This window comes from Scyliorhinus canicula, unplaced genomic scaffold, assembly GCF_902713615.1.
Source record: "Scyliorhinus canicula unplaced genomic scaffold, sScyCan1.1, whole genome shotgun sequence".
Classification (NCBI taxonomy): domain Eukaryota; kingdom Metazoa; phylum Chordata; class Chondrichthyes; order Carcharhiniformes; family Scyliorhinidae; genus Scyliorhinus; species Scyliorhinus canicula.
The window spans coordinates 2,158,444-2,186,216 of NW_024055654.1; the positions used below are offsets into that span (position 1 = coordinate 2,158,444).

The 27,773-nt window shown below is 47.0% G+C and overlaps 12 non-coding genes across 12 annotated transcripts; 5 read left to right on the plus strand and 7 right to left on the minus strand.

Annotated features, from left to right (window-relative positions):
* Positions 1 to 493: 493 nt before the first annotated feature.
* Positions 494 to 567, minus strand: trnan-guu. The gene has a single exon. It is a non-coding gene; the product is annotated as a tRNA-Asn (tRNA).
* A 1,090-nt stretch (positions 568 to 1,657) lies between these two features.
* Positions 1,658 to 1,747, plus strand: trnap-ugg. The gene is given in 2 exon segments: positions 1,658 to 1,693; positions 1,712 to 1,747. It is a non-coding gene; the product is annotated as a tRNA-Pro (tRNA).
* Positions 1,748 to 2,655: 908 nt separating this feature from the next.
* Positions 2,656 to 2,728, minus strand: trnav-cac. Its single transcript has one exon. It is a non-coding gene; the product is annotated as a tRNA-Val (tRNA).
* Positions 2,729 to 3,966: 1,238 nt separating this feature from the next.
* Positions 3,967 to 4,056, plus strand: trnap-ugg. The gene is given in 2 exon segments: positions 3,967 to 4,002; positions 4,021 to 4,056. It is a non-coding gene; the product is annotated as a tRNA-Pro (tRNA).
* An 8,044-nt stretch (positions 4,057 to 12,100) lies between these two features.
* On the minus strand, positions 12,101 to 12,174 carry trnan-guu. The gene has a single exon. It is a non-coding gene; the product is annotated as a tRNA-Asn (tRNA).
* A 2,228-nt stretch (positions 12,175 to 14,402) lies between these two features.
* trnav-uac lies at positions 14,403 to 14,475 on the minus strand. Its single transcript has one exon. It is a non-coding gene; the product is annotated as a tRNA-Val (tRNA).
* A 2,335-nt stretch (positions 14,476 to 16,810) lies between these two features.
* Positions 16,811 to 16,883, plus strand: trnav-uac. Its single transcript has one exon. It is a non-coding gene; the product is annotated as a tRNA-Val (tRNA).
* Positions 16,884 to 16,977: 94 nt separating this feature from the next.
* trnar-ccg lies at positions 16,978 to 17,050 on the plus strand. The gene has a single exon. It is a non-coding gene; the product is annotated as a tRNA-Arg (tRNA).
* Positions 17,051 to 17,379: 329 nt separating this feature from the next.
* Positions 17,380 to 17,452, plus strand: trnav-aac. Its single transcript has one exon. It is a non-coding gene; the product is annotated as a tRNA-Val (tRNA).
* A 6,790-nt stretch (positions 17,453 to 24,242) lies between these two features.
* trnak-uuu lies at positions 24,243 to 24,316 on the minus strand. The gene has a single exon. It is a non-coding gene; the product is annotated as a tRNA-Lys (tRNA).
* A 2,138-nt stretch (positions 24,317 to 26,454) lies between these two features.
* On the minus strand, positions 26,455 to 26,527 carry trnav-uac. Its single transcript has one exon. It is a non-coding gene; the product is annotated as a tRNA-Val (tRNA).
* Positions 26,528 to 27,241: 714 nt separating this feature from the next.
* Positions 27,242 to 27,314, minus strand: trnaa-ugc. The gene has a single exon. It is a non-coding gene; the product is annotated as a tRNA-Ala (tRNA).
* Between the last annotated feature and the right edge of the window lie 459 nt (positions 27,315 to 27,773).

The following is a 27,773-nucleotide window of genomic DNA, read 5'->3' on the forward strand; positions in this document are numbered from 1 at the left end:
TGAAAAGGTAATCAAAGGTTATCCGGGTCGGTGAAATGTGAATCTGAGGTCATGTTCGCATCTGTCACGAACTTATTGAATGTTGGAGAAGGCTCAAGGGGATGAATAGCCAACTCCTGCTCAACATTCGTCTGTTGGCAGGTCCGTGAGGAGGTGTCACAATCTCCTGAGTTATCGAGGGAGACACAGCATCGTTGAGCTATTCCCCAGCTCGGCGCCATGAAGGATATTACAGCGATAGAGGCAACTCCATGCCGGAGCCGGTGCACGGTACGTGTTATCAGAACAGGAAAATCTTTTATTGTCACGAGTCCGCTTCAAATGAAATTACTCTGAAAATCCCCTAGTCGTCACATTCCGGCGCCTGTTCGGGGAAGCTGTTACGGGAATCGAACCGTGCTGCTGGCCTACTTGGTCTGCTTTCAAAGCCAGCGAGTTAGCCCTGTCCTAAACAGCCCCTAAAAACATATCATCCAGGAGTGGAACAACAATTCGTCTCTGGGTGGGATCGAACCACCAACCTTTCGGTTAACAGCCGAACGCGCTAACCGATTGCGCCACGGAGACGACAACAGGATCACAACTCTGTGCATTTCAACAGTGACGGCCAATCCTCTGATTGCCAGGGTCCGAATGAGAATGCTGGTAATATTGGTCCCCTGAGGCAGTGCGGAAAATATCTGGAAGGAGCGGACACATGGTCCCGCGGGCATGGACATTTGTGAGACGTGGAATCATCACAGGCCCGTGGATTTTACAGAACTCACTTGGACAGCACCACACTTTCTTTGAAACACGTCCCTTATCTGGGAACCTCCATAACAGAAAGCAGGAAGTGTCAACATAGATTTGATGTATTTTCGATCAGAAAGTCGATGTTCCGCTGAAGACTACTAGGGGCTCAGACTCATTGGCATAAGGTCGACCTAAATTAACGGTCCTGGAAGATTTTATTATCCCCACATCTGAGAACTTTCATTACTGCTGCTCGGAAGTGGATATTCCAAGCTTAAATTTACTGTGCATCGCGACATGCTGATTAATCTCGCGAATCCGAAACGGCTCCTCTATTGACCTATACAAGGACAGAGACGGCAATGCAATTGTGGAGAAATAGACCTGAGTATTTTTCTGAATCCTGATCAAACCATCCTCCGGTACAAGGGCAGGAACGCAAATTTACTGGAATTGAAAATACTCTCTGAGGCTTTCGTACGTGGTGGTAGCTGCTTTGTGACACTGTGCTCATTGCACAGTAATAGACCGCCCCGTCCTCCACACTGAGCGCGTTTATATTGAGGTAACCATTCTTTTTAGACTTGTTGGCAGCCGCCAGATATCGTCCTGAGATCTCCTCTTTCTTCATCGTCAATATGTTAATGATGACCATTCTCGGCGGCTGTGCCGGCTTTTGCTGATACCATAGCATGTGGTACATCGTCCGGTCTGTATATTCGCAATCTACCTGCACTGAACCCCCTTCTGATTTCTAACCTGTCCCGGTTTTAATGAAAGGTGACGGTGAAAGTCGAATTTTGTTGTCATGCCGACAAATGCCGCCTGACTCCCTGAGATGTTGCAGTACTTTTGGCGTTCTCCGCAGATGTTAGATTGATTTTCGATGGCAATGACAGTATACTTTAGTTTTTTTTAGTGCGGCTCGTTGGTCTAGGGGTATGATTCTCGCTTTGGGTGTGTCGCGGTCGGAATTTGCGAGAGGCCCCGGGTTCAAATCCCGGATGAGCCCTTCGATGAGGTTTTCTGTTGGTCAAATTGATTAATTCTGGTGGACTCAGACAGCTCTCTGTCCCTTTCTTTTTATCAGTTCAACAACTTCAGACTGTAAACTCTCACTTCCCCTCCACCACCTGTTTATTTCCTTCAACTTATCATCCCTTCCGTTGATATGTTTTACCCTCAGCATTGCCCCCCTCCCCCCAGCCCATACCATCCTACTTCAGCAATCTGATCCCTGTTTGTAATTGTTCTCTGACGCACTGCTTACCTTTGTTCTGCCATTAACACATTCTGACCGCTTGATGCGCCATCAGCCCCTTTCATAGCCTTGATTAGCCTCATTTACATTCCCTTTTTCTTTCTGTCCGACATTTTCGTCATTTCCCACCTATTGCTAGCCCTCTATCGAGGCCCAATACAGCACTCCACCACCCCCACCCCCACCCACAATCGTCTGAATCTCCAGTTCCAGTTCTCCAGCTTTGACAAAGAGTCCACTTGACTGGAAACGACAGCTGCCATTTCGCTCCCCAGAGGCTTTCAGACCTGCTGAGATTGTCCAGTATTTTCTGTTTTTGTTTCCGTTTGAAGCATCCGCAGTAAGTTGCATTTGTCATACATTTAGACATGTTTGAGATGGTGATTAAATATGTTCATTTGGAAATCGCTGAAACTCTGTTGTGGATGAACTAGCTGCTAATATCCGAGGTGTGCCAAGATATGAAAATTCTTCACCTCTCATTGCCTGCCGAAAATTCATTCCTTCGGCCTTAATGTTCAAATTCAGTGCAGTGGCTCATGTGAGACGAAATTTCATAGTCCTGGAACACACGAGATTCCGGCAACATTCAGGAAATAGAATTGTTTTGTGCCCAATAATTGTGCAAACTTTTCTCACACGAAATGCTAAATGTTCGATGTTTCTGCCCGGTTTCGAACCGGGTACTTTTCGCGTGTGAGGCGAATGTGATAACCACTACACTACAGAAACCGCTGGTAATCAACGGACGTGCGGAATATACAACCTTACTGTGTTGCTGCAGATTCTGATGGTCTGTTTGAGAGGCCAGGTCAGTTGTTGCAAGCGACTGCTGTGTCTGAAATTAACAGATGTCTCAACATATAAAGCCGTGAGATGTAGAAATTATATCGAAATTAACATAAATTATATTTTGCTGAATGTCGGTCTTAAATTTGTGCTCTTTGGTCTCGAGATCTGGTTCTCGTTTAAGGATTTTCAATCAATGCCTATGGGAGTGGTCGTGGGTTTAAATCCAGGACAGGCTCTTTACTCCAGGTCAGAGATTACGAATTGTTTGCGAGGCTGACGGCGGGGTTGATTTACATTGGCCCACTCTGAAAAAGATTTCTCAGGACTCGGAATGTTTACGTCGTTTCTCTCCCCACAGATTATGCGAGAGAGAGAGAGAGAGAGACAGTGTCTGAGCTGGAGTGCGTTTGGATAAAATTGATGCTCCAGATCTGTGTTAACCACAGGAACGTGACCCATCTAATCCACAGAGCCAAAGTGGAGAATTGAACTGACTGGGGAGCTGGATCTTAACGCTGACGTCCCGGACCTCGGCGTCGTGAAATGTTCCAAAGAAGCTCAACAGCCACTCGAGGAACAGCAGCGCATCTTTCCACTGGGCTCAATACAGCTTTCACACTCAGTGTGTGTTCAGTAGTTTCACACTGTAAATGCTGCACCCATTTTGTGTTTCCTTCCATCGCAGATTTGGGATACAATCTTGTTTCCACTTGTTCTTTGTGTCCGGGCGGTAGTTGTTGATCAATATGCCATCTATAGCTCCTCCAGACATATCTTTTGTTTCTTTGTTTCTTCCATTGCGCTAACAGAGAGCTGGCACAGACACGGCGGCCGGAATGGCCTCATACTGTGGTGTCATTATTCTCTGATTCGATGCCAACCTAACTCTGTGGCCAGGGACCCAAGGCCTCTTCTTATTTAATCTCTCCTGACTTGCCCCCCATTAGAGCCCTTTCCTGTTGTTCTGTTTCCTCCCTCCGGTAATTCACTTGGTTAAGACGTACCACATTTCTAACCTGTCCCGGTTTTAATGAAAGGTGATGGTGAAAGACGAACTTTGTTGTCCTGTCGACAAATGCCGCCTGACTCCCTGAGATGTTGCAGTATTTTTGGCGTTCTCCGCAGATGTTAGATTGATTTTCGATGGCAATGACAGTATGCTTTGACTCTTTTTGCGGGGCTCGTTGGTCTAGGGGTATGATTCTCGCTTTGGGTGTGTCGCTGTCGGAATTTGCGAGAGGTCCCGGGTTCAAATCCCGGACGAGCCCTTCGGTGAGTTTTTCCCGTTGGTCAAACAGCATGTTTTCTTCATTTCTTTGCGGCGTCGACGGCGGGATTCATTCACATTGGGTTTGCTTTGAGAAGCTGAGCTCAAACTGCATGGCACCAATACGTTCCCGAGAAGTTTGTCTATGTGTGGGCATTCGCATTTCTATTGACTAATTCTGGTGGACTCAGACAGCTCTTTGTCCCTTTCATTTTATCAGTTCAACAACTTCAGACTGTGAACTCTCACTTCCCCCTTCACCACATGTTTTTTCCATCAACTTATCATCCCTTCCATTGATATGTTTTACCCTCAGCATCGCCCACCTCCCACCAGCCCATACCATCCTACTTCAGCAATCTGATCCCTGTTTGTAATTGTTCTCTGACACACTGCTTACCTTTGTTCTGCCATTAACACATTCTGACCGCTTGATGCGCCATCAGCACCTTTCATAGCCTTGATTAGCCTCATTTACATTCCCTTTTTCTTTCTGCCCGAGACACATTCGTCATTTCCCACCTATTGCTAGCCCTCTATCGAGGCCCAATACAGCACTCCACCACCCCCACCCCCTACCCACAATCGTCTGAATCTCCAATTCCAGTTCTCCAGCTTTGACAAAGAGTCCACTTGACTGGAAACGACAGCTGCCATTTCGCTCCCCGGAGGCTGTCAGACCTGCTGAGATTATCCAGTATCTTCTGTTTTTGTTTCCGTTTGAAGCATCCGCAGTAAGTTGCATTTGTCATACATTTAGACATGTTTGAGATGGTGATTAAATATGTTCATTTGTAAATCGCTGAAACTCTGTTGAAGATGAACTCGCTGCTAATATCCGAGGTGTGCCAAGATATGAAAATTCTTCACCTCTCATTGCCTGCCGAAAATTCAGTGCTTGGGCCTTAATGTTCAATTCAGTGTCGTGGCTCGTGTGAGACGAAATTTCATCGTCCTGGAACACACGAGATTCCGGCAACATTCAGGAAACAGAATTATTTTGTGCCCAATAATTGGGCAAACTTTTCTCACACGAAATGCTCGATGTTACGGCCCGGTTTCGAACCGGGTACCTTTCGCGTGTAGGGCGAATGTGATAACCACTACACTACAGAAACCGCTGGCAATCGATGGACGTGCGGAATATACAACCTCACTGTGTTGCTGCAGATTCTGATGGTCTGTTTGAGAGGCCAAATCCCTTGTTCCAAACGACAGCTGTTTCTTAAATTAACAGATGTCTCAACAGAAAAGCCGTGAGATGTAGAAATTATATCGAAATTAACATAAGATATATTTTGCTGAATGTCGGTCTTAAATTTGTGCTCTTTGGTCTCGAGGTCTGGTTCTCGTTTAAGGATTTTCAATCAATGCCTATGGGAGTGGTCGTGGGTTTAAATCCAGGACAGGCTCTTTACTCCAGGTCAGAGATTACGAATTGTTTGCGATGCTGACGGCGGGGTTGATTTACATTGGCCCACTCTGAAAAAGATTTCTCAGGACTCGGAATGTTTACGTCGTTTCTCTCCCCACAGATGATGCTCGAGAGAGAGAGAGAGAGACAGTGTCTGAGCTGGAGTGCGTTTGGATAAAATTGATGCTCCAGATCTGTGTTAACCACAGGGACGTGACCCATCTAATCCACAGAGCCAAAGTGGAGAATTGAACTGACTGGGGAGCTGGATCTTAACGCTGACCTCCCGGACCTCGGCGTCGTGAAATGTTCCAAAGAAGCTCAACAGCCACTCGAGGAACAGCAGCGCATCTTTCCACTGTGCTCAATACAGCTTTCACACTCAGTGTGTTCAGTAGTTTCACACTGTAAATGGTGCACCCATTTTGTGTGTCCTTCCATCGCAGATTTGGGTTTCAATCTTGTTTCCACTTGTTCTTTGTGTCCGGGCGGTAGTTGTTGATCAATATGCCATCGATAGCTCCTCCAGACATATCTTTTGTTTCTTTGTTTCTTCCATTGCGCTAACAGAGAGCTGGCACAGACACGGCGGCCGGAATGGCCTCATACTGTGGTGTCATTATTCTCTGATTTGATGCCATCCTAACTCTGTGGCCAGGGTCCCAAGGCCTCTTCTCATTTATTCTCTCCTGACTTGCCCCCCATTAGAGCCCTTTCTTGTTGTTCTGTTTCCTCCCTCCGGTAATTCACTTGGTTAAGACGTACCACGTTTCTAACCTGTCCCGGCTTAATGAAAGGTGATGGTGAAAGACGAACATTGCTGTCCTGTCGACAAATGCCGCCTTAGTCCCTGAGATGTTGCAGTACTTTTGGCGTTCTCCGCAGATGTTAGATTGATTTTCGATGGCAATGACAGTATGCTTTGACTCTTTTTGCGTGGCTCGTTGGTCTAGGGGTATGATTCTCGCTTTGGGTGTGTCGCTGTTGGAATTTGCGAGAGGTACCGGGTTCAAATCCCGGACGAGTCCTTCGATGAGGTTTTCCGTTGGTCGAGCCACATGTTTGCTTCATTTCTTAGCGGCGTAGTCGGCGGGATTCATTCACATTGGGTTTTCTTGGAGAAGCTGAGCTCAAACTGCATGGAACCAATACGTTCCCGAGAAGTTTGTCTATGTGTGGGCATTCACATTTCTATTGACTAATTCTGGTGGACTCAGACAGCTCTTTGTCCCTTTCATTTTATCAGTTCAACAACCTCAGACTGTGAACTCTCACTTCCCCCTCCACCACATGTTTTTTCCATCAACTTATCATCCCTTCCATTGATATGTTTTACCCTCAACATTGCCCACCTCCCCCCAGCCCATACCATCCTATGTGTGGGCATTCACATTTCTATTGACTAATTCTGGTGCACTCAGACAGCTCTTTGTCCCTTTCATTTTATCAGTTCAACAACTTCAGACTGTGAACTCTCACTTCCCCCTCCACCACATGTTTTTCCATCAACTTATCATCCCTTCCATTGATATGTTTTACCCTCAGCATTGCCCCCTATCCCCAGCCCATACCATCCTACTTGATCAATCTGATCCCTGTTTGTAATTGTTCTCTGACACACTGCTTACCTTTGTTCTGCCATTAACACATTCTGACCGCTTGATGCGCCATCAGCACCTTTCATAGCCTTGATTAGCCTCATTTACATTCCCTTTTTCTTTCTGCCCGAGACATTTTCGTCATTTCCCACCTATTGCTAGCCCTCTATCGAGGCCCAACGCAGCACTCCACCACCCCCACCCCCCACCCACAATCGTCTGAATCTCCAATTCCAGTTCTCCAGCTTTGACAAAGAGTCCACTTGACTGGAAACGACAGCTGCCATTTCGCTCCCCAGAATCTGTCAGACCTGCTGAGATTATCCAGTATTTTCTTTTTTGTTTCCGTTTGAAGCATTCGCGGTAAATTGCATTTGTCATACATTTAGAAGTGTTTGAGATGGTGATTAAATATGTTCATTTGTAAATCGCTGAAACTCTGTTGTGGATGAACTAGCTGCTAATATCCGAGGTGTGCCAAGATATGAAAATTCTTCACCTCTCATTGCCTGCCGAAAATTCAGTGCTTGGGCCTTAATGTTCAATTCTGTGTCGTGGCTCGTGTGAGACGAAATTTCATAGTCCTGGAACACACGAGATTCCGGCAACATTCAGGAAATAGAATTGTTTTGTGCCCAATAATTGTGCAAACTTTTCTCACACGAAATGCTAAATGTTCGATGTCCTGTCGACTTCAGACTGTGAACTCTCACTTCCCCCTTCACCACATGTTTTTTCCATCAACTTATCATCCCTTCCATTGATATGTTTTACCCTCAGCATCGCCCACCTCCCACCAGCCCATACCATCCTACTTCAGCAATCTGATCCCTGTTTGTAATTGTTCTCTGACGCACTGCTTACCTTTGTTCTTCCCTTAACACATTCTGACCGCTTGATGCGCCATCAGCACCTTTCATAGCCTTGATTAGCCTCATTTACATTCCCTTTTTCTTTCTGTCTGAGACAATTTAGTCATTCTCCACCGATGGCTGGCCCTCTATCGAGGACCAATGTGGCACGCCACCCCCGCCCCAGCCACAATAGTCTGAATCTGACCCTATTTCCAGTTCTCCGGCTTTGACAAAGCGTCATCAAGACTCGGAACGACAGCTGCCATTTCGCTCCCCAGAGGCTGACAGACCTGCTGAGATTGTCCAGTATTTTCTGTTTTTGTTTCCGATTGAAGCATCCGCAGTAAGTTGCATTTGTCGTTCATTTAGACATGTTTGAGATGGCGAATAAATATGTTCATCTGCATTTGTAAATCCCTGAAATTCTGTTGTGGATGAACTAGCTGCTAATATCCGAGCTGTGCGAAAATAAGAAATGTATTTTCTTCTCATTGCCGGTCGAAATGTCAGCGCTTGTGACTTAGTTTTCAATTTATTTTAGTGGCTCATGTGAGGCGAAGTCTCATATTCCTGGAACACACATGTTTCCGGCAATATTCAGAACCAGAATTATTTTGTGCAAACTTTTCTCATACGAAATGTTGGATGTTTCTGTCCGGTTTCGGGCCGGAGACCTGTCGCTTTTGAGGCGATGTGATAACCACTACACTACAGAAACCGCTGGCAATCTTTCATAGAAATTACAGTGCAGAAGGAGGCCATTCGGCCCATCGAGTCTGCACCGGCTCTTGCAAAGAGCACCCTACTCAAGGTTAACACCTCCACCCTGTCCCCATAAGCCTACCATCACTGAGGGAAATTTTGGACACTAAGGGAAATTTTGGACACTAAGGGAAATTTAACATGTCCAATCCACCTAACTTGCACATCTTTGGACTGTGGGAGGAAACCAGAGCACCCGGAGGAAACCCACGCACACACGGGGAGGATGTGCAGATTCCGCACAGACAGTGATCCAAGCCGGAATCGATCCGTGTCCTCAGTGCAGTGAGGCCCAACCATTGCGCCACCGTGCCGCCCTGAGTTTAAACAGAGTTGATACACATTTGCTTGTATCTGCGGCACTTTTTGCGACCTCTGATGCAGGCACCATAGACATTCCATTTTGTTAATTACACGTAGCCTATGGGTATTAATATGCTAATCTTGTTTAATTAACACTATAACTACTTACTGTGCCAAAGCGCCGCCAGTATTATCACAACCATGTCTGACTGAATCTCTCCCAGTGAACTGGACTGGACTGAGTCAGGGATTGTGTAGGAGAGAGAGAACTTAGTGCAGTGCAGGGAGAGGGTCTATTGTGACATCACTCGCCTCCCATCCTATCGGCTTGGCCGACACCATCAGGTGAGTTTCTGACGCCCGCGCTTGAATTTGGCGCCCTCTGCTGCCGGATTCGGTTTACTCCGTGTTAGAATTCGGCTGTTGAGTGGATTCAGTGTTGGCTGCAATGCATATCAGGGCGAGACACCTAGACAGAAATCTAAATTTCAGCTGTTTATACACTATCTTTGTCACTATAGGTGTTTCTAATCAAAAAATGATGCTTAATCTGTGCAAATCATCCCTGGAGTTCTCGGTTCACACCATGGATGCGACGAAGTCGAAAGAATGCCAAGACTTTGGTGGACATGCGGAGGTTAGAACTCAGAATAATAGCAGGGCTCAACAGACTAGTTTTCTTTATTTTGGTTCTGACGAAGAAGGTACAAAAGGGGAACATCGCTTTTTTCAGAGACCAGATTGTCTAGAATTATTTTCATTAGCTGATGGGTAAATGCCCTATGAAGAGGATAGGTGAATGATATTTCATGCAGCAAGTGTTTGCGAGACAATGAAACGTCATAGAGAACTTAAAATGGATCAGCACCGAGGCACGGGCGGGATTCCAACACGCGATATTTGGTTTACAAGACCAACGCCTTTCCTCTTGGCCACCGCACCTTACGAAAGCAAATGATGTTGATTGCACTGTGAGTTGTTATCATTTGGAGTCTGGCGCAACAATTGATGAGAGAAGAAGAATCAATAGAACATTTCAAAAGGTATTGTCAGAACTTGAGAATGGAAAACCCCGCGGGATTTATATGCAGGGTGAAAAGAGCAATAGAAAAAATTCTTTCAAATAGGCGCAGGTAGCGTCAGTTCAATCTGCCCCCACCCCTCCGACACGATATTGTTCTCAGTGAGTTGAGCAGGTGCAGGATGGTCACGGGATGCTGGGTGCTCAACTGTGGCTATTTCCGCTCCATCACTTGTGACTGCAGCTGATAACCGCCGCACAATTTTTCAGCTTTGAGTCTGCGGTGTCCCGGTCACAGCTTCCGTTTGATGGCCTCGCTCCAACACCATTGGGATATTCTAGACATTGCTGCCGCTGCTCGATTCCTGTCATTGGTTGGATCAGCAATGCAGTGGGACCTGAATCTGGATTGCTGCTCTGACAGATAACTCTATCTCCCTCCTGTATTCGGACTCGTCGTTATTCAAGATCCGGCCCACTCTGGTCGTATAGTCAGCCAACTTGTAGATGGAGTTGCAACCAAGTTTTGCCACACAGTCGTATGTGTACAGGGAGTAGAGTAGGGGGCTAAGTACCCAGCCTTGCGGGGCACCTGTATTGAGAACTATTGTGGAGGAGGTGCTGGTGTTCATTCTTACTGATTGTGGTCTGTTGGTCAGAAAGTCAAGGATCCAGTTGCAGAGTGGAGAGCCAAGTCCTAGGTTTTGGAGCTTTGATATGAGCTTGGCTGGGATTATGGTGTTGAAGGCGGAGCTGTAGTCAATACATAGGAGTCTGATGTAGGAGTCCTTGTTTTCGAGATGCTCTAGGGACGAGTGCAGGGCCAGGGAAATGCCATCTGATGTGGACCGGTTGCGACGGTATGCGAATTGAAGTGGGTCAAGGTGTTCCAGGAGTATGGAGGTGATGCGCTTCATGATCAGCCTCTCGAAGCACTTCATTACAATTGACGTCAGGGCCGCCGGAGGTTAGTCATTGAGGCATGTTGCCTCGTTCTTCTTTGGTACCGGTATGATGGTGGTCTTCTTGAAGTAGGTGGGCACCTCGGAGTTGAATAGGGATAGGTTAAAGATGTCTGTGAATACCTCTGCCAGCTGGTCCGCGCAGGCTCTGAGTGCACGACCAGGGATCCCGCCCGGGCCCGTCGCCTTCCGTGGGTTCACTTTCAGGAAGGCCGATCTGACTTTGGAAACTGTGATGGTGGGTATGGGTGAATTAAGGGCTGCTGGGGCACTCGACAGCGGATTGTTGGTTACCTGCTCAAACCGAGCATAGAATGCATTAAGTTCATCGGGAAGGGGTGCGGTGCTGCCAGAGATACAGCAAGACGTCTTACAACACCAGTTTAAAGTCCAACAGGTTTGTTTCAAACATGAGCTTTCGGAGCGCAGCTCCTTCCTCAGGTGAATCACAAAACAGAATCATTTAACCTGGTGTTGTAAGACTTCTTACTGTGTTCACTCCAGTGCAACGCCGGCCTCTCCACATCATGGCCAGAGATACTGCTCGACCCGGCCCGGTTACGTAGATCTTTGGGCTTTTTTTCTGAGGGATTTTTCTCCGCTGAGATAGGCCCAAAGAAGATTTTAAGACAGATGTGGTTGGATTCTCAACTGAACAGGTAATCAAAGGTTATCCGGGGTAAGTGAAATGTGATTCTGAGGTCATGTTCGCACCTGTCACAAACTTATTGAATGTTGGAGAAGGCTCAAGGGGATGAATAGCCAACTCCTGCTCAACATTCGTCTGTTAGCAGGTCCGTGAGGAGGTGTCACAATCTCCTGAGTTATCGAGGGAGACACAGCATCGTTGAGCTATTCCCCAGCTCGGCGCCATGAAGGATATTACAGCGATAGAGGCAACTCCATGCCGCAGCCAGTGCACGGTACGTGTTATCAGAACAGGAAAATCGCTTATTGTCACGAGTCGGCTTCAAATGAAGTTCCTGTGAAAATCCCATAGTCGTCACATTCCGTTCGGGGAGGCTGTTACGGGAATCGAGCTGGCCTGCTTGGTCTGCTTTCAAAGCCAGCGATTTAGCCCTGTCCTAAACAGCCCCTAAAAACATATCATCCAGGAGTGGAACAACAACTCGTCTCTGGGTGGGATCGAACCACCAACCTTTCGATTAACAGCCGAACGCGCTAACCGATTGCGCCACGGAGACGCCAACAGGATCACAACTCTGTGCATTTCAACAGTGACGGCCAATCCTCTGATTGCCAGGGTCCGAATGAGAATGCTGGTAATATTGGTCCCCTGAGGCAGTGCGGAAAATATCTGGAAGGAGCGTACACATGGTCCCGCGGGCATGGACATTTGTGAGACGTGGAATCATCACAGGCCCGTGGATTTTACAGAACTCACTTGGACAGCACCACACTTTCGTTGAAATACGTCCCTTATCTGGGAACCTCCATAACAGAAAGCAGGAAGTGTCAACATAGATTTGATGTATTTTCGATCAGAAAGTCGATGTTCCGCTGAAGACTACTAGGGGCTCAGACTCATTGGCATAAGGTCGACCTAAGTTAACGGTCTCGGAAGATTTTATTATCCCCACATCTGAGAACTTTTGTTACTGCTGCTCGGAAGTGGATATTCCAAGCTTAAATTTACTGTGCATCGCGACATGCTGATAAATCTCACGAATCCGAAACGGCTCCTCTATTGGCCTATACAAGGACAGAGACGGCAATGCAATTGTGGAGAAATAGACCTGAGTATTTTTCTGAATCCAGATCAAACCATCCTCCGGTACAAGGGCAGGAACGCAAATTTGCTGGAATTTAAAATACTCTCTGAGGCTTTCGTCCGTGGTTGTAGCTGCTTTGTGACACTGTGCTCATTGCACAGTAATAGACCGCTCCATCCTCCACACTGAGCGCGTTTATATTGAGGTAACCATTCTTTTTAGACTTGTTGGCAGCCGCCAGATATCGTCCTGAGATCTCCTCTTTCTTCATCGTCAATATGTTCATGATGACCAATCTCGGCGGCTGTGCCGGATTTTGCTGATACCATAGCATGTGGTACACCGTCCGGTCTGTATATTCGCAATCTGACTGCACTGAACCCCCTTCTGATTTCTAACCTGTCCCGGTTTTAATGAAAGGTGATGGTGAAAGACGAACTTTGTTGTCCTGTCGACAAATGCCGCCTGACTACCTGAGATGTTACAGTACTTTTGGCGTTCTCCGCAGATGTTAGATTGATTTTCGATGGCAATGACAGTATGCTTTGGCTCTTTTCGTGGGGCTCGTTGGTCTAGGGGTATGATTCTCGCTTTGGGTGTATCGCTATCGGAATTTGCGAGAGGTCCCGGGTTCGAATCCCACACAAGCCCTTCGATGAAGTTTTCCGTTGGTCAAACCGCATGTTTTCTTCATGTCTTTGCGGCGGAGACAGCGGGATTCATTCACATTGTGTTTGCTTTGAGAAGCTCAGCTCAAACTGCATGGAACCAATCCGTTCCCGAGAAGCTTGTCTATGTGTGGGCATTCACATTTCTATTGACTAATTCTGGTGGACTCAGACAGCTCTTTGTCCCTTTCATTTTATCAGTTCAACAACTTCAGACTGTGAACTCTCACTTCCCCCTCCAGCACATGTTTTTTCCATCAACTTATCATTCCTTACATTGATATGTTTTACCCTCAGCATTGCCCACCTCCCCCCAGCCCATACCATCCTACTTCAGCAATCTGATCCCTGTTTGTAATTGTTCTCTGACACACTGCTTACTTTTGTTCTGCCATTAACACATTCTGACCGCTTGATGCGCCATCAGCACCTTTCATAGCCTTGATTAGCCTCATTTACATTCCCTTTTTCTTTCTGCCCGAGACATTTTCGTCATTCCCACCTATTGCTGCCCTCTATCGAGGCCCAATACAGCACTCCACCACCCCCACCCCCCCACCCACAATCGTCTGAATCTCCAGTTCCAGTTCTCCAGCTTTGACAAAGAGTCCAGTTGACTAGAAACGACAGCTGCCATTTCGCTCCCCAGAGGCTGTCAGACCTGCTGAGATTATCCAGTATTTTCTGTTTTTGTTTCCGTTTGAAGCATCCGCAGTAAGTTGCATTTGTCACACATTTAGTCATGTTTGAGATGGTGATTAAATATGTTCATTTGTAAATCGCTGAAATTCTGTTGTGGATGAACTCGCTGCTAATATCCGAGCTGTGCGAAGATATGAAAATTCTTCACCTCTCATTGCCTGCCGAAAATTCATTCCTTAGGCCTTAATGTTCAATTCAGTGTCGTGGCTCATGTGAGACGAAACTTCATAGTCCTGGAACACACGAGATTCCGGCAACATTCAGGAAACAGAATTATTTTGTGCCCAATAATTGTGCAAACTTTTCTCACACGAAATGCTAAATGTCCGATGTTTCTGCCCGGTTTCGAACAGGGGACTTTTCGCGTGTAAGGCGAATGTGATAACCACTACACTACAGAAACCGCTGGCAAACAATGGACGTGCGGAATGTACAACCTCACTGTGTTGCTGCAGATTCTGATGGTCTGTTTGAGAGGCCAGGTCCCTTGTTGCAAGCGACTGCTGTTTCTGAAATTAACAGATGTCTCAACATATAAAGCCGTGAGATGTAGAAAGTATATCGAAATTAACATAAGTTATATTTTGCTGAATGTCGGTCTCAAATTTGTGCTCTTTGGTCTCGAGATCTGGTTCTCGTGTAAGGATTTTCAAGCAATGCCTATGGGAGTGGTCGTGGGTTTAAATCCAGGACAGGCTCTTTACTCCAGGTCAGGGATTACGAATTGTTTGCGATGCTGACGGCAGGGTTGATTTACATTGGCCCACTCTGAAAAAGATTTCTCAGGACTCGGAATGCTAACGTCGTTTCTCTCCCCACAGATGATGCTCGAGAGAGAGAGACAGTGTCTGAGCTGGAGTGCGTTTGGATAAAATTGATGCTCCAGATCTGTGTTAACCACAGGGACGTGACCCATCTAATCCACAGAGACAAAGTGGAGAATTGAACTGATTGGGGAGCTGGATCTTAACGCTGACCTCCCGGACCTCGGCGTCGTGAAATGTTCCAAAGAAGCTCAACAGCCACTCGAGGAACAGCAGCGGGATTCGTTCACATTGTGTTTTCTTTGAGAAGCTGAGCTCAAACTGGATTCCACCACAGAATCTATTTGGTTTACAGATGCAGATGAACATATTTAATCACCATTTCAAACATGTCTAAATGTACGATAAAAGCAACTTACTGCGGATGCGTCAATAGGAAACAAAAACAGAAAACACAGGACAGTCTCATCAGGTCTGACAGCCTCTGTGGAGAGAGATGGCAAGTGTCGTTTCGCGTCTGGGTGACTCTTTGTCGAAGCTGGACAACTGGATCTTTGGTCAGGTGTAGACTGGCGGAGTGTGTGGGGGAAGCGGAGGGGGGGGTGGGGGTGGTGGTGGGGAGGGGGGGTGGGGGTGGTGGTGGGGGGGTGGGGAGGGGGGGGTGGTGGGGGGGTGGGTAGGGGGGGTGGGGAGGGGGGGATGGGGGGGGGGGTGGGGGGGGGGGGGTGGGGGGGGGGTGGGGGGGGTGGGGGGGGAGGGGTGCGGGGGGGGGGTAGGGGGTAGGGGAGCGTGAAGCATTGGGCCTCGACAGACGGCCAGCGATGGGTGGAGAATAACAAAATGTGTTGGGTCGAAAGAAAAAGGGAATGTAAATGTTTCTAATCAAAGTTAAGAACTGTGCTGCCAGAGGCGATTAGAAGATTAGAATGTGTTAATGGCAGATGACAATGAGGAACAAGGGGCGGATTTCCCAAGAGGGATGCGATTGGCTAGGGGAATGGGGAGGGGGAGACAATGGGAGAGGAAGACGTATCAATGGAAGCAATGAAAATAAGTTGATGGAAATAAACGTGGTGAAGTGGGAAGAGTGATTTCACGGTGCGAAATTGTTGAGCGTACTGTAAAATCCGCAAGGCTGTACCGTGCCTATTCGGAGGTTGGGGTGCTGTTCCTCGGCGTTGTGCTGAGCTACATGGGAACATTGCAGCAGGCCAAGATCGGACATGTGGACATGAGAGCAGGACAGTGAGTTCAAATACCAAGCGACAGCAGAGTCTGCCACCAGCTTGTCGATGGAGCGAAGTTGTTTTGCAAAGTGGTCACCCAGTCGGCATTTAGTCTCTCCAATGGAGAGTAGATGGCATTGGGATCAGCAAATGCAACAGGCCAGATTGAAGGATGTCTGAAAGTAATGTGTACTCAAAAGGACAGACACAATCGATACTGTAACTGACTTAGAGGAGATGCCAGAGACGTAACTGAAGCAGCTTTGGGGAAGAAAAAACGGTCTTCCTGATGGAGAAACAGGAAAAGCCAGTGTGGGAATCCAGACTCAATGTTGATTTGCAATTACCCCTCCTTTCTTATACATGAACGGTATTTAGGCTGCAGCATTTTACACACCAAAACACAATGAGGTCAAATATAAGAAACACATAATTGTCAAATCTTAAACTCAACTCAAGCATTGAATAACGAAACAAATATTGTGTAAATTCGGTTGCTTTTTTCTGTTGGATTTCAGAATGCTGCATTAATAATAGAAGAGAGCATTTCGCCGTTAGAGATTTGCTGAACAAATTCTTCAGTTCAATATAGGTTCTTCTACTGGCTTGTAAGTTTAGACATCTGTTTTAAAGAAATAGACGTGTTCTTGTAAGAAGTGACATGGCCTCTCAGCCGAACCATGCGAAGCTGCAACAAGGCAGTTGAGTTGAAGGTGACACAGGTCCGTTGGAATCTGCGCTGCCAGCTGTTTCTGTAGTGTAGTGGTTATCACATTCGCTTTACACGCGAATGGTCCCCGGTTCAAAACCGGGCAGAAACATCTGGTGTTTCCAGTTTAGTCTGTTGCTAAATATAACCTCAATCCCGTAACTGGTCTTCATCATCGAGGAATAGCAAAAGCCTATAATTGCTGTGGGCCAGTGGCGCAATGGATAACGCGTCTGACTCCGAATCAGGAGATTCCAGGTTCGACCCCTGGCTGGCTCGCAGTTCCTAGTTTTGGCGTCCCCTTTAGTTCAGTGGGTTGGACAGCTGTTTCCCGATGCAGAGCAAATTGAGCAGGGTATCATCAATTCTCGTTTCAGCTGTGGTTACTTATGAAAGCCCTGCCCTCTCAAATTAACTTCAAGCAAAACATAACTTACCTCCAGTTCAGCAAAGTTCAATATCTGATCCTTTGATAAGTTGAGACATCAGTTTTAAAGAAACGGCTTCTTCCAATAAGTTACGTGGCCTCTCAGAGGAACCGTTAGAAGCTGCAACTGTACATTGAGGTTCAACATTGCACAGGGCCACTGATTGCGATGCTCCCAGCAGTTTCTGTAGTGTAGAGGTTATCATATTCGCCTAACACGCGAAAGGTCCCCGTTTCGAAACCGGGCAGAAACATTGCGTGCTTCTCATTTTGTGTGAGGAATGTTTGCACAAAATACCTTTCTTCCTCAATCTCGCACGTTCGAGGAACATGAGATTTGGTCTCTCATGAGATATTAAAATTCCTGCAACAAAGTCAGAAATACGGAATATTGAAGATGCCAGGGGAAGAAAAGCCTTCCCTATTTTGCCACGATTCGGATATTAGCAGTTTGTTCATCCACCACAGAATCTTTTGGGTTTACAGATGCAGATGAACATATTTAATCACCATTTCAAACATGTCTAAATGTACGATAAAAGCAACTTACTGCGGATGCGTCAATGGGAAAGAAAAACAGAAAACACAGTACAGTCTCGTCAGGTCTGACAGGCTCTGTGGAGAGAGATGGCAAGTGTCGTTTCGAGTCTGGGTGACTCTTTGTCGAAGCTGGACAACTGGATATTTGGTCAGGTGTAGACTGGCGGAGTGTGTGGGGGGGGGTGGGGGGGAGCGTGAAGCATTGGGCCTCGACAGACGGCCAGCCATGGGTGGAGAATAACAAAACTGTGTTGGGTCGAAAGAAAAAGGGAATATAAATGTTTCTAATCAGTGTTAAGAACTGTGCTGACAGAGGCGATTAGAAGATTAGAATGTGTTAATGGCAGATGAAAATGAGGAACAAGGGGCGGATTTCCCAAGAGGGATGCGATTGGCTAGGGGAATGGGGAGGGGGAGACAATGGGAGAGGAAGACATATCAATGGAAGCAATGAAAATAAGTTGATGGAAATAAACATGTGGTAAAGTGGGAAGAGTGATTTCACCGTGCGAAGTTGTTGAGCCTACTGTAAAATCCGCAAGGCTGTACCGTGCCTATTCGGAGGATGGGGTGCTCTTCCTCGGCGTTGTACTGAGTTACATGGGAACATTGCAGCAGGCCAAGATCGGACATGTGGACATGAGAGCAGGACAGTGAGTTCAAATAGCAAGCGACAGGAGAGTTTGCCACCAGTTTGTCGATGGAGCGAAGGTGTTTTGCAAAGTGGTCACCCAGTCAGCATTTAGTCTCTCCAATGCAGAGAAGATGGCATTGGGATCAGCATTGGGATCTCGTAACTGGTCTTCATCATCGAGGCATTGCAAAAGGCTGGAACTACTGTGGGCCAGTGGCGCAATGGATAACGCATCTGACTATGAATCAGGAGATTCCATGTTCGATTCCTGGCTAGCTCGCAAATAAACATGTGGTGAAGTGGGAAGAGTGATTTTACGGTGCGAAGTCGTAGTCAATAAATAGAAGTCTGATGTAGGAGTCCTTGTTTTCGAGATGCTCTCGCGATGAGTGTGGGGCCAGGGAAATGCCGTCTGATGTGGACCGGTTGCGACGGCATGCGAATTGAAGAGGGTCAAGGCCTTCCCGGAGTATGGAGGTGATGCGCTTCATGGTCAGCCTCTCGAAGCACTTCATTACAACTGACGTCAGGGCCACCGGGTGGTCGTCATTGAGGCATGTTGCCTGGTTCTTCTTTGGTACCGGTATGATGGTGGTCTTCTTGAAGCAAGTGCGGACCTCGGAGTGGAGTAGGGATAGGTTATAGATGTCTGTGAATACATCTGCCAGCTGGTATGCGCAGGCTCTGAGTGCACGACCAGGGATCCTGTCCCAGCCCATCGCCTTCCTTGGGTTCACTTTCAGGAAGGCCGATCTGGCTTCGGAAACTTGATGGTGGGTATGGGTGAATTATGGGCTGCTGGGGCACTCGACCGCGGATTGTTGGTTACCTGCTCAAACCGAGCATAGAATGCATTTAGTTCATCGGGGAGGGGTGCGCTGCTGCCAGAGATACTGCTCGGCTTCGCTTTGTAGCCCGTTATGTTGTTTAGTCCTTTCCACAACCGCCGAGAGTCTGTCTGTGACTCTAGCATCTGCGGAGAAAGCGGAAAATACTGGAACAACTCAGGGAGTCAGGCGGCATTTGTCCAAAGGACAATAAAGCTCGGCTTTCACCATCACCTTTCATTAAAACTGGGACAGGTTAGAAATGTAGGGCGTCTTAACCAAGTGAAATCCCGGAGGGAGCAAACAGAACAACAGGAAAGGGCTCTAATAGGGGGCAAGTCAAGAGAGATTAAATGAGAAGAGGCCTTGGGTTCCTTCCCACAATGGGAGGTTCGCATCAAATCAGAGAATGATTACACCACAGATTGAGGCCATTCCGCCCGCCGTGTCTGTGCCAGCTCTCTGTCAGATCAATGGAAGCAACAAATGTCTGTTGAGCTTCTTTGGAACAATTCAAAGTCCGAGGTCCGGGAGGTCAGCGTTGAGATCCAGTTCTCCAGTCAGTTCAATTCTCCACTTGGGCTCTGTGGATTAGAAGGGCATTGGTCTAGGGGTATGATTCTCGCTTTGGGTGTCTCGCTGTCGGAATTTGCGAAAGGTCCAGCAGGCCGTATCCTTCAATGGTGCGGCGATCCCAATGCCGCAGCCGGCTCACGGTACTTGTTATCACAACATTATCACATCTTGCTTTATTGAAGCAGAGAAATGCATTCCTCTGATTGCCAGCGACACGCCAGTGAAAGACAAGGCCAGTAAAATTGGGCAGCCAATACCTGGACATAAATATGTACGTAGAAATCCTGGAAGTTTGTCACTCGCGGAATTATTATAGCGCCAGGAATGTTATAGCACTCAGAATCACAGATGCACAGAACCAAGCAATTCAGATGAGGCCTTCCGATCAATCGAGTCTGCACCAACATGTGAAAAATACAGGACTAACTACAGGACCTCATTTGTCAGCACGTGTTCCATAGCCTTGAATGTGAAGACGTGCCGTGTGTTCAGCCAGGTACTATTTAATGGATGTGAAGCACACTGCCTCTACCACCCTCCCATGTAGTTTACTCCAGATAGTCACCATCCTCTGGCTAAATAAGATTTTCCTCAAATTCACCATCACCTCCTGCCCCTCACCTTGAACTTGCGTGTCCCCGTAACTGACCCTTCAACTAAGGGGAACAACTGCTCCCTATCCACCCTGCCATGCCCCTCATAATCTTGTACACCCAAAACTATGCAACGTCTCTTCATAACATAAATGGGCGAAGTCTGACCCTGATCTGCGTGGGAATCGAACAGAAGACATGTCGTGTCAACAGAAAGTCCAGGTATTTTCGATCGAAAAATTGATTTCTATTAAAGTCTAAACCTGGCACCATGTGCTTCCCATGTCCCAACTGATAGTAAATCTCATGTTGCTCGGCGGTTATTCTACATTAAGCGTACATTGTCGTAATAATAATCTTCACTCGTGTCATAAGTAGGCTTACATTAACACTGCAATGAAGTTACTGTGAAAATTCCCGAGTCACCACACTCCGATCCCTGTTCAGGTACACAGAGGGAGAATTCAGAATGTCCAATTCACCTAACAGCACGTCTTTTCGGGACTTGTTGGAGGAAACCGGAGCACCCGGAGGAAACCCACGTAGACACGGTGAGGGCGTGCAGACTCCGCACAGATAGAGAACCATGCTGGGAATCGAACGCGGATCCTAGGAGCATGAGGCAGCAGTGCAACCCACTGAGCCACAGTGCCGCCCATTAAGTACCTTGTACATTTTGTACCGCAGCACGTATTGATCCATTCTGCTTTGCGTTAAAAGAACAGGTAACGAGGAGTCTTTGTCCTTGGACTTTCTGCAAGAGCAGGCCATGATTTTCGTCCATCTCCTCAGTTGAGTGCCACCCTCTGCCGGTAGGTAGATATTCTGGTTTTCAAGTTACAATACAATTTGCGGTATGATAGACCATAATAAGACCATAAGACTATTAGACATAGGAGCAGAATTAGGTCACTTGGACCATCGAGTCCGCTCTGCCATTCAATCATGGCTGATATTTTCAACCATAGCTCTCAAGATTTCCCAAACTATTCCTCTCTTGATCTACACAAGGACAGAGACATGTCCGGTAAATAGACATGATTGCTTGCCTGAGCCTGGGATCAATTCCTTCTCGGAAAGAAACCTCAGTGATGCTGTAAACACTCACTCAGCGTTGTGTACGGGGCTTTAGGTTTTCTCGAACGCTGTTTCTCAGTGCGCAGTAATAAACCTCCCCATCCTCCACATCGAATGCGCTTATACTGAGGTAACCGTTCTGTTTAGATTTGTCAGCAAACGCCAGATATCGTCCTGAACCCACATCTTTCTTCATTGCTGAGTTGTTTGTGATAATCCATCTCGGTGGCTGTGCCGGTTTCTCCTGATATCATTGCATTTTGTACATGTTGGGGCCTTTATATTGGCAATTTAACTTCACCGAAGCCCCTTCTGAGACTGTTATTGTCACTGGTGACTGAGCTACTGGATTGAACATTGCCGGCCTGCGAAAGTGAAGGACTGAAATGAACAGATTGTTGTTCCTTTATAAAGTTAGAGTTTGTTCAATTAAGAGGTGCTTTTTAGCGTGGCTAGTCACTGAGTCTGTACATCTAGGTTGTGGGAGTGAGAATGTTCAAACACCACACGGGCAGTGATCTGGGACCGGAATCGAACCCGTGTCCTCAGTGCAATGAGGCAGCAGTGCCAACCATTGCGCCACCCTGAGTTTAAACAGAGTTGATACAAATTTGCTTGTATCTGCGGCATTTTCTGGGACCTCTGATGCAGGCACTCCATAGACATTCCCGATCGTTAATTATACTCTAGCCTATGTGTATTAATATGCTAATCTGGTTTAATTAGCACTATAACTACTTACTGTGCCAAAGCGCTGTCAGTATTATCACAACCATGTCTGACTGAATCTCTCCCAGTGAACTGGACTGGACTGAGTCAGGGATTGTGTAGGAGAGAGGGAACCAGGGCTCTGTTCAGCTTCCTGCAGTGCAGGGAGAGGGTCGATTGTGACATCGCTCGCCTCCCATCCTATCAGGTGAGTTTCTGACGCCCGCGCTTGAATTTGGCGCCCTCTGCTGCCGGATTCGGTTTACTCCGTGTTAGAATTCGGCTGTTGAGTGGATTCAGTGTTGACTGCAATGCATATCAGGGCGGGAAACCTAGACAGAAATCTAAATTTCAGCTGTTTATACACTATCTTTGTCACTATAGGTGTTTCTAATCAAAAAACGATGCTTAATCTGTGCAAATTATCCCTGGAGTTCTCGGTTCACACCATGGATGCGACGAAGTCGAAAGAATGCCAAGACTTTGGTGGACATGCGGAGGTTTGAACTCAGAATAATAGCAGGGCTCAACAGACTAGTTTTCTTTATTTTGGTTCTGACGAAGAAGGTACAAAAGGGGAACTGCTCTGAACCTCGCTTTTTTCAGAGACCAAATTGTCTGGAATTATTTTCATTAGCTGAAGGTGAAATGTCCAATGAAGAAAATAGGTGAATGATATTTCATGCTGCAAGTGTTTGCGAGACAATGAAACGTTACAGAGGACTTTGAATGGATCAGCACCGAGGCACGGGCGGGATTCGAACCCGCGATTTTTGGGATTATGGTGTTGAAGGCGGAGCTGTAGTCAATAAATAGGAGTCTGATGTAGGAGTCCTTGTTTTCTAGATGCTCTAGGGATGAGTGTAGGGCCAGGGAAATGCCGTCTGATGTTGACCGGTTGTGACAGTATGCGAATTGAAGTGGGTCAAGGCGTTCTAGAAGTATGGAGCTTCATGATCAGCCTCTCGAAACACTTCATTACAACTGACGTCAGGGCCGCCGGAGAATAGTCATTGAGGCATGTTGCCTCATTCTTCTTTGGTACCGGTATGATGGTGGACTTCTTGAAGCAGGTATGCGCAGGCTCTGAGTGCACGACCAGGGATCCCATCCGGGCCCGTCGCCTTCCGTGGGTTCACTTTCCGGAAGGCCGATCTGACTTCAGAAACTGTGATGGTGGGTATGGGTGAATTAAGGGCTGCAGGGGCACTCGACAGCGGCTTGTTGGTTACCTGCTCAAACCGAGCATAGAATGCATTAAGTTCATCGGGAAGGGATGCGCTGCTGCCAGAGATACAGTAAGACGTCTTGCAACACCAGGTTAAAGCCCAACAGGTTTCTTTCAAACACGAGCTTTCGGAGCGCAGCTCCTTCCTCAGGTGAATCACCAAACAGAATCATTTAACCTGGTGTTGTAAGACTTCTTACTGTGCTCACCCCAGTCCAACGCCGGCATCTCCACATCATGGCCAGAGATACTGCTCGACCCGGCCCGGTTATGTAGATCTTTGGGCTTTTTTTCTGAGGGATTCTTCTCCACAGACCGCTGAGATCGGCCCAAAGAAGATTTTAAGACAGATGTGGTTGGATTCTCAACTGAACAGGTAATCAAAGGTTATCCGGGGTAGGTGAAATGTGAATCTGAGGTCATGTTCGCATCTGTCACGAACTTATTGAATGTTGGAGAAGGATCAAGGGGATGAATAGCCAACTCCTGCTCAACATTCGTCTGTTACCAGGTCCGCGAGGAGGTGTCACAATCTCCTGAGTTATCGGGGGAGACAGTATCGTTGAGCTATTCCCCAGCTCAGCGCCATGAAGGCTATTGCAGCGATAGAGGCAACTCCATGCCGCAGCCGGTGCACGGTACGTGCTATCAGAACAGGAAAATCGCTTATTGTCACGAGTCAGCTTCAAATGAAGTTCCTCTGAAAATCCCCGAGTCGTCACATTCCGGCGCCTGTTCGGGGAGGCTGTGACGGGAATCGAACCGTGCTGCTGGCCTGCTTGGTCTGCTTTCAAAGCCAGCGATTTAGCCCTGTCCTAAACAGCCCCTAAAAACATATCATCCAGGAGTGGAACAACAATTCGTCTCTGGGTGGGATCGAACCACCAACCTTTCAGTTAAAAGCCGAACGCGCTAACCGATTGCGCCACGGAAACGACAACAGGATTACAACTCTGTGCATTTCAACAGTGACGGCCAATTCTCTGATTGCCAGGGACCGAATGAGAATGCTGGCAATATTGGTCCCCGAAGGCCACTTGTTCTTTGTGTCCGGGCGGTAGTTGTTGATCAATATGCCATGTGATAGCTCCTCCAGACATATATTTTGTTTCTTTGTTTCTTCCATTAAGCTAACAGAGAGCTGGCACAGACACGGCGGCCGGAATGGGCTCACACTGTGGTGTCATTATTCTCTGATTTTATGCCATCCTAACTCTGTGGCCAGGGTCCCAAGGCCTCTTCTCATTTAATCTCTCCTGACTTTCCCCCCATTAGAGCCCTTTCCTGTTGTTCTGTTTCCTCCCTCCGGTAATTCATTTGGTTAAGACGTACCACATTTCTAACCTGTCCCGGTTTTAATGAAAGGTGATGGTGAAAGACGAACTTTGTTGTCCTGTCGACAAATGCCGCCTGACTACCTGAGATGGTGCAGTACTTTTGGCGTTCTCCGCAGATGTTAGATTGATTTTCGATGGCAATGACAGTATGCTTTGTCTCTTTTTGCGGGGCTCGTTGGTCTAGGGGTATGATTCTCGCTTTGGGTGTGTCGCTGTCGGAATTTGCGAGAGGTCCCGGGTTTAAATCCCGGCCCAGCCCTTCGATGAGGGTTTCCGTTGGTCAAACCGCATGTTTTCTTCATTTCTTTGCGGCGCAGACGGCGGGATTCATTCACATTGTGTTTGCTTTGAGAAGCTGAGCTCAAACTGCATGGAACCAACACGTTCCCGAGAAGTTTGTCTATGTGTGGGCATTCACATTTCTATTGACTAATTCTGGTGGACTCAGACAGCTCTTTGTCCCTTTCATTTTATCAGTTCAACAACTTCAGACTGTGAACTCTCACTTCCCCCTCCACCACATGTTTTTTCCATCAACTTATCATCCCTTCCATTGATATGTTTTACCCTCAGCATTGCCCCCCTCCCCCCAGCCCATAACATCCTACTTCAGCAATCTGATCCCTGTTTGTAATTGTTCTCTGACGCACTGCTTACCTTTGTTCTGCCATTAACACATTCTGACCGCTTGATGCACCATCAGCACCTTTCATAGTCTTGATTAGCCTCATTTACATTCCCTTTTTCTTTCTGCCCGAGACACTTTCGTCATTTCCCACCTATTGCTAGCCCTCTTTCGAGGCCCAATACAGCACTCCACCACCCCCACCCTCCACCCACAATCGTCTGAATCTCCAGTTCCAGTTCTCCAGCTTTGACAAAGAGTCCACTTGACTGGAAACGGCAGCTGCCATTTTGCTCCCCAGAGGCTGTCAGACCTGCTGAGATTATCCAGTATTTTCTGTTTTTGTTTCCGTTTGAAGCATCCGCAGTAAGTTGAATTTGTCGCACATTTAGACATGTTTGAAATGGTGATTAAATATGTTCATTTGTAAATCGCTGAAATTCTGTTGTGGATGAACTCGCTGCTAATATCCGAGGTGTGCCAAGATATGAAAATTCTTCACCTCTCATTGCCTGCCGAAAATTCAGTGCTTGGGCCTTAATGTTCAATTCAGTGCCGTGGCTCATGTGAGACGAAATCTCATTGTCCTGGAACACATGAGATTCCGGCAACATTCAGGAAACAGAATTATTCTGTGCCCAATAATTGTGCACACTTTTCTTTCACGAAATCCTAAATGTTCGATGTTTCTGCCCGATTTCGAAAGGGGACATTTCCCGTGTGAGGCTAATGTGATAACCACTCAATTTATCGAAGCATCAGATATTGAACTTTGCTGAACTGAAGATAAGTTCTGTTTTGCTTGGAGTTAAATTGAGAGGGCAGGGCTTTCATAAGTAACCACAGCTGATACGAGAATTGATGATGCCCTGCTCACTTTGCTCTGCATCGGGAACCAGCTGTCCAACCCACTGAACTAAAGGGGACGCCAAAACTAGAAACTGCGAGCCAGTCAGGAGTCGAACCGAGAATCTCCTAATTCGCAGTCAGACGCGTTATCCATTGCGCCACTGTCCCAAAGCAATTAAACGATTTTGCTATTCCTCCACGATGAAGACCAGTTACGAGATTGAGGTAATATTTAGCAACAGACTAAGCTGGAAGCACCAGATGTTTCTGCCTGGTTTCGAACCGGGGACCATTCGCGTGTAAAGCGAATGTGATAACCACTACACCACAGAAACAGCTGGCAACGCAGACGCCAACGGACCTGTGGCACCTGCAAGTCAGCTGCCTTGTTGCAGCTTCGGAAAGTTCGGCTGAGAGGACATGTCGCTTCTTCTAAGAATACGTCTGTTCCTTGAAACCAGATGTCTAAACTTACAAGCCAGAAGAAGAACCTATATGGAACTGAAGCATTTGTTCAGCAAATCTCTAACGGCGAAATGCTGACGGCAGGGTTGATTTACATTGGCCCACTCTGAAAAATATTTCTCAGGACTCGGGTGTTAGGCGAATGTGATAACCACTACACCACAGGAACCGCTGGGAGCCTCGCCATGAGTGGACGCGTGTAATGTTCAACCTCAATGTGTTGCTGCGGCTTCTCATGGTTCCGCGGAGTGGTGTCTCAACTTATGAAAGCATCAGATATTGAACTTTGCTGAACTGAAGATAAGTTATGTTTTGCTTTAAGTAACCACAGCTGATACGAGAATTGATGATGTCCAGCTGAATTTGCTCTGCATCAAGAACTCGCTGAACTGAAGGGGACGCCAAAACTCGGAACTGCGAGCCAGCCCGGAGTCGAACCTGGAATCTCCTGATTCGTAGTCAGACGCGTTATCCATTGCGCCATTGGCCCACAGCAGTTCCAAGCTTTGGCTATTCCTCGATGATGAAGACCAGTTACGAGATTGAGGTAATATTTAGCAACAGACTAAACTGGCAGCACCAGATGTTTCTGCCCGGTTTCGAACCGGGGACCATTCGCGTGCAAAGCGAATGTGATAACCACTACACCACAGAAACAGCTGGCAACGGAGACGTCTGTTTCTTTAAAACAGATGTCTAAACTTACAAGCCAGAAGAAGAACCTATATTGAACTGAAGCATTTGTTCAGCAAATCTCTAACGGCGAAATGCTCTCTTCTATTATTAATGCAGCATTCTGAAATCCTACAGAAAAAAGCAACCGACTTTACACAATATTTGTTTCGTTAGAGGTCTACACAATTATGATTGGCATATACAGAGTGGATAGTCAGAAGCTTTTCCCCAGGGTAGAGGGGTCAATTACTAGGGGCATAGTTTTAAGGTGCGATGAGCAAGGTTTAGAGTAGATGTACGAGGCAAGTTTTTTTACACAGAGGGTAGTGGGTGACTGGAACTCGGTGCTGGAGTTGGTGGTGGAAGCAGGGACGATAGTGACATTTAAGGGGCATCTTGATAAATACATGAACAGGATGGGAATAGAGGAATACAGACCCA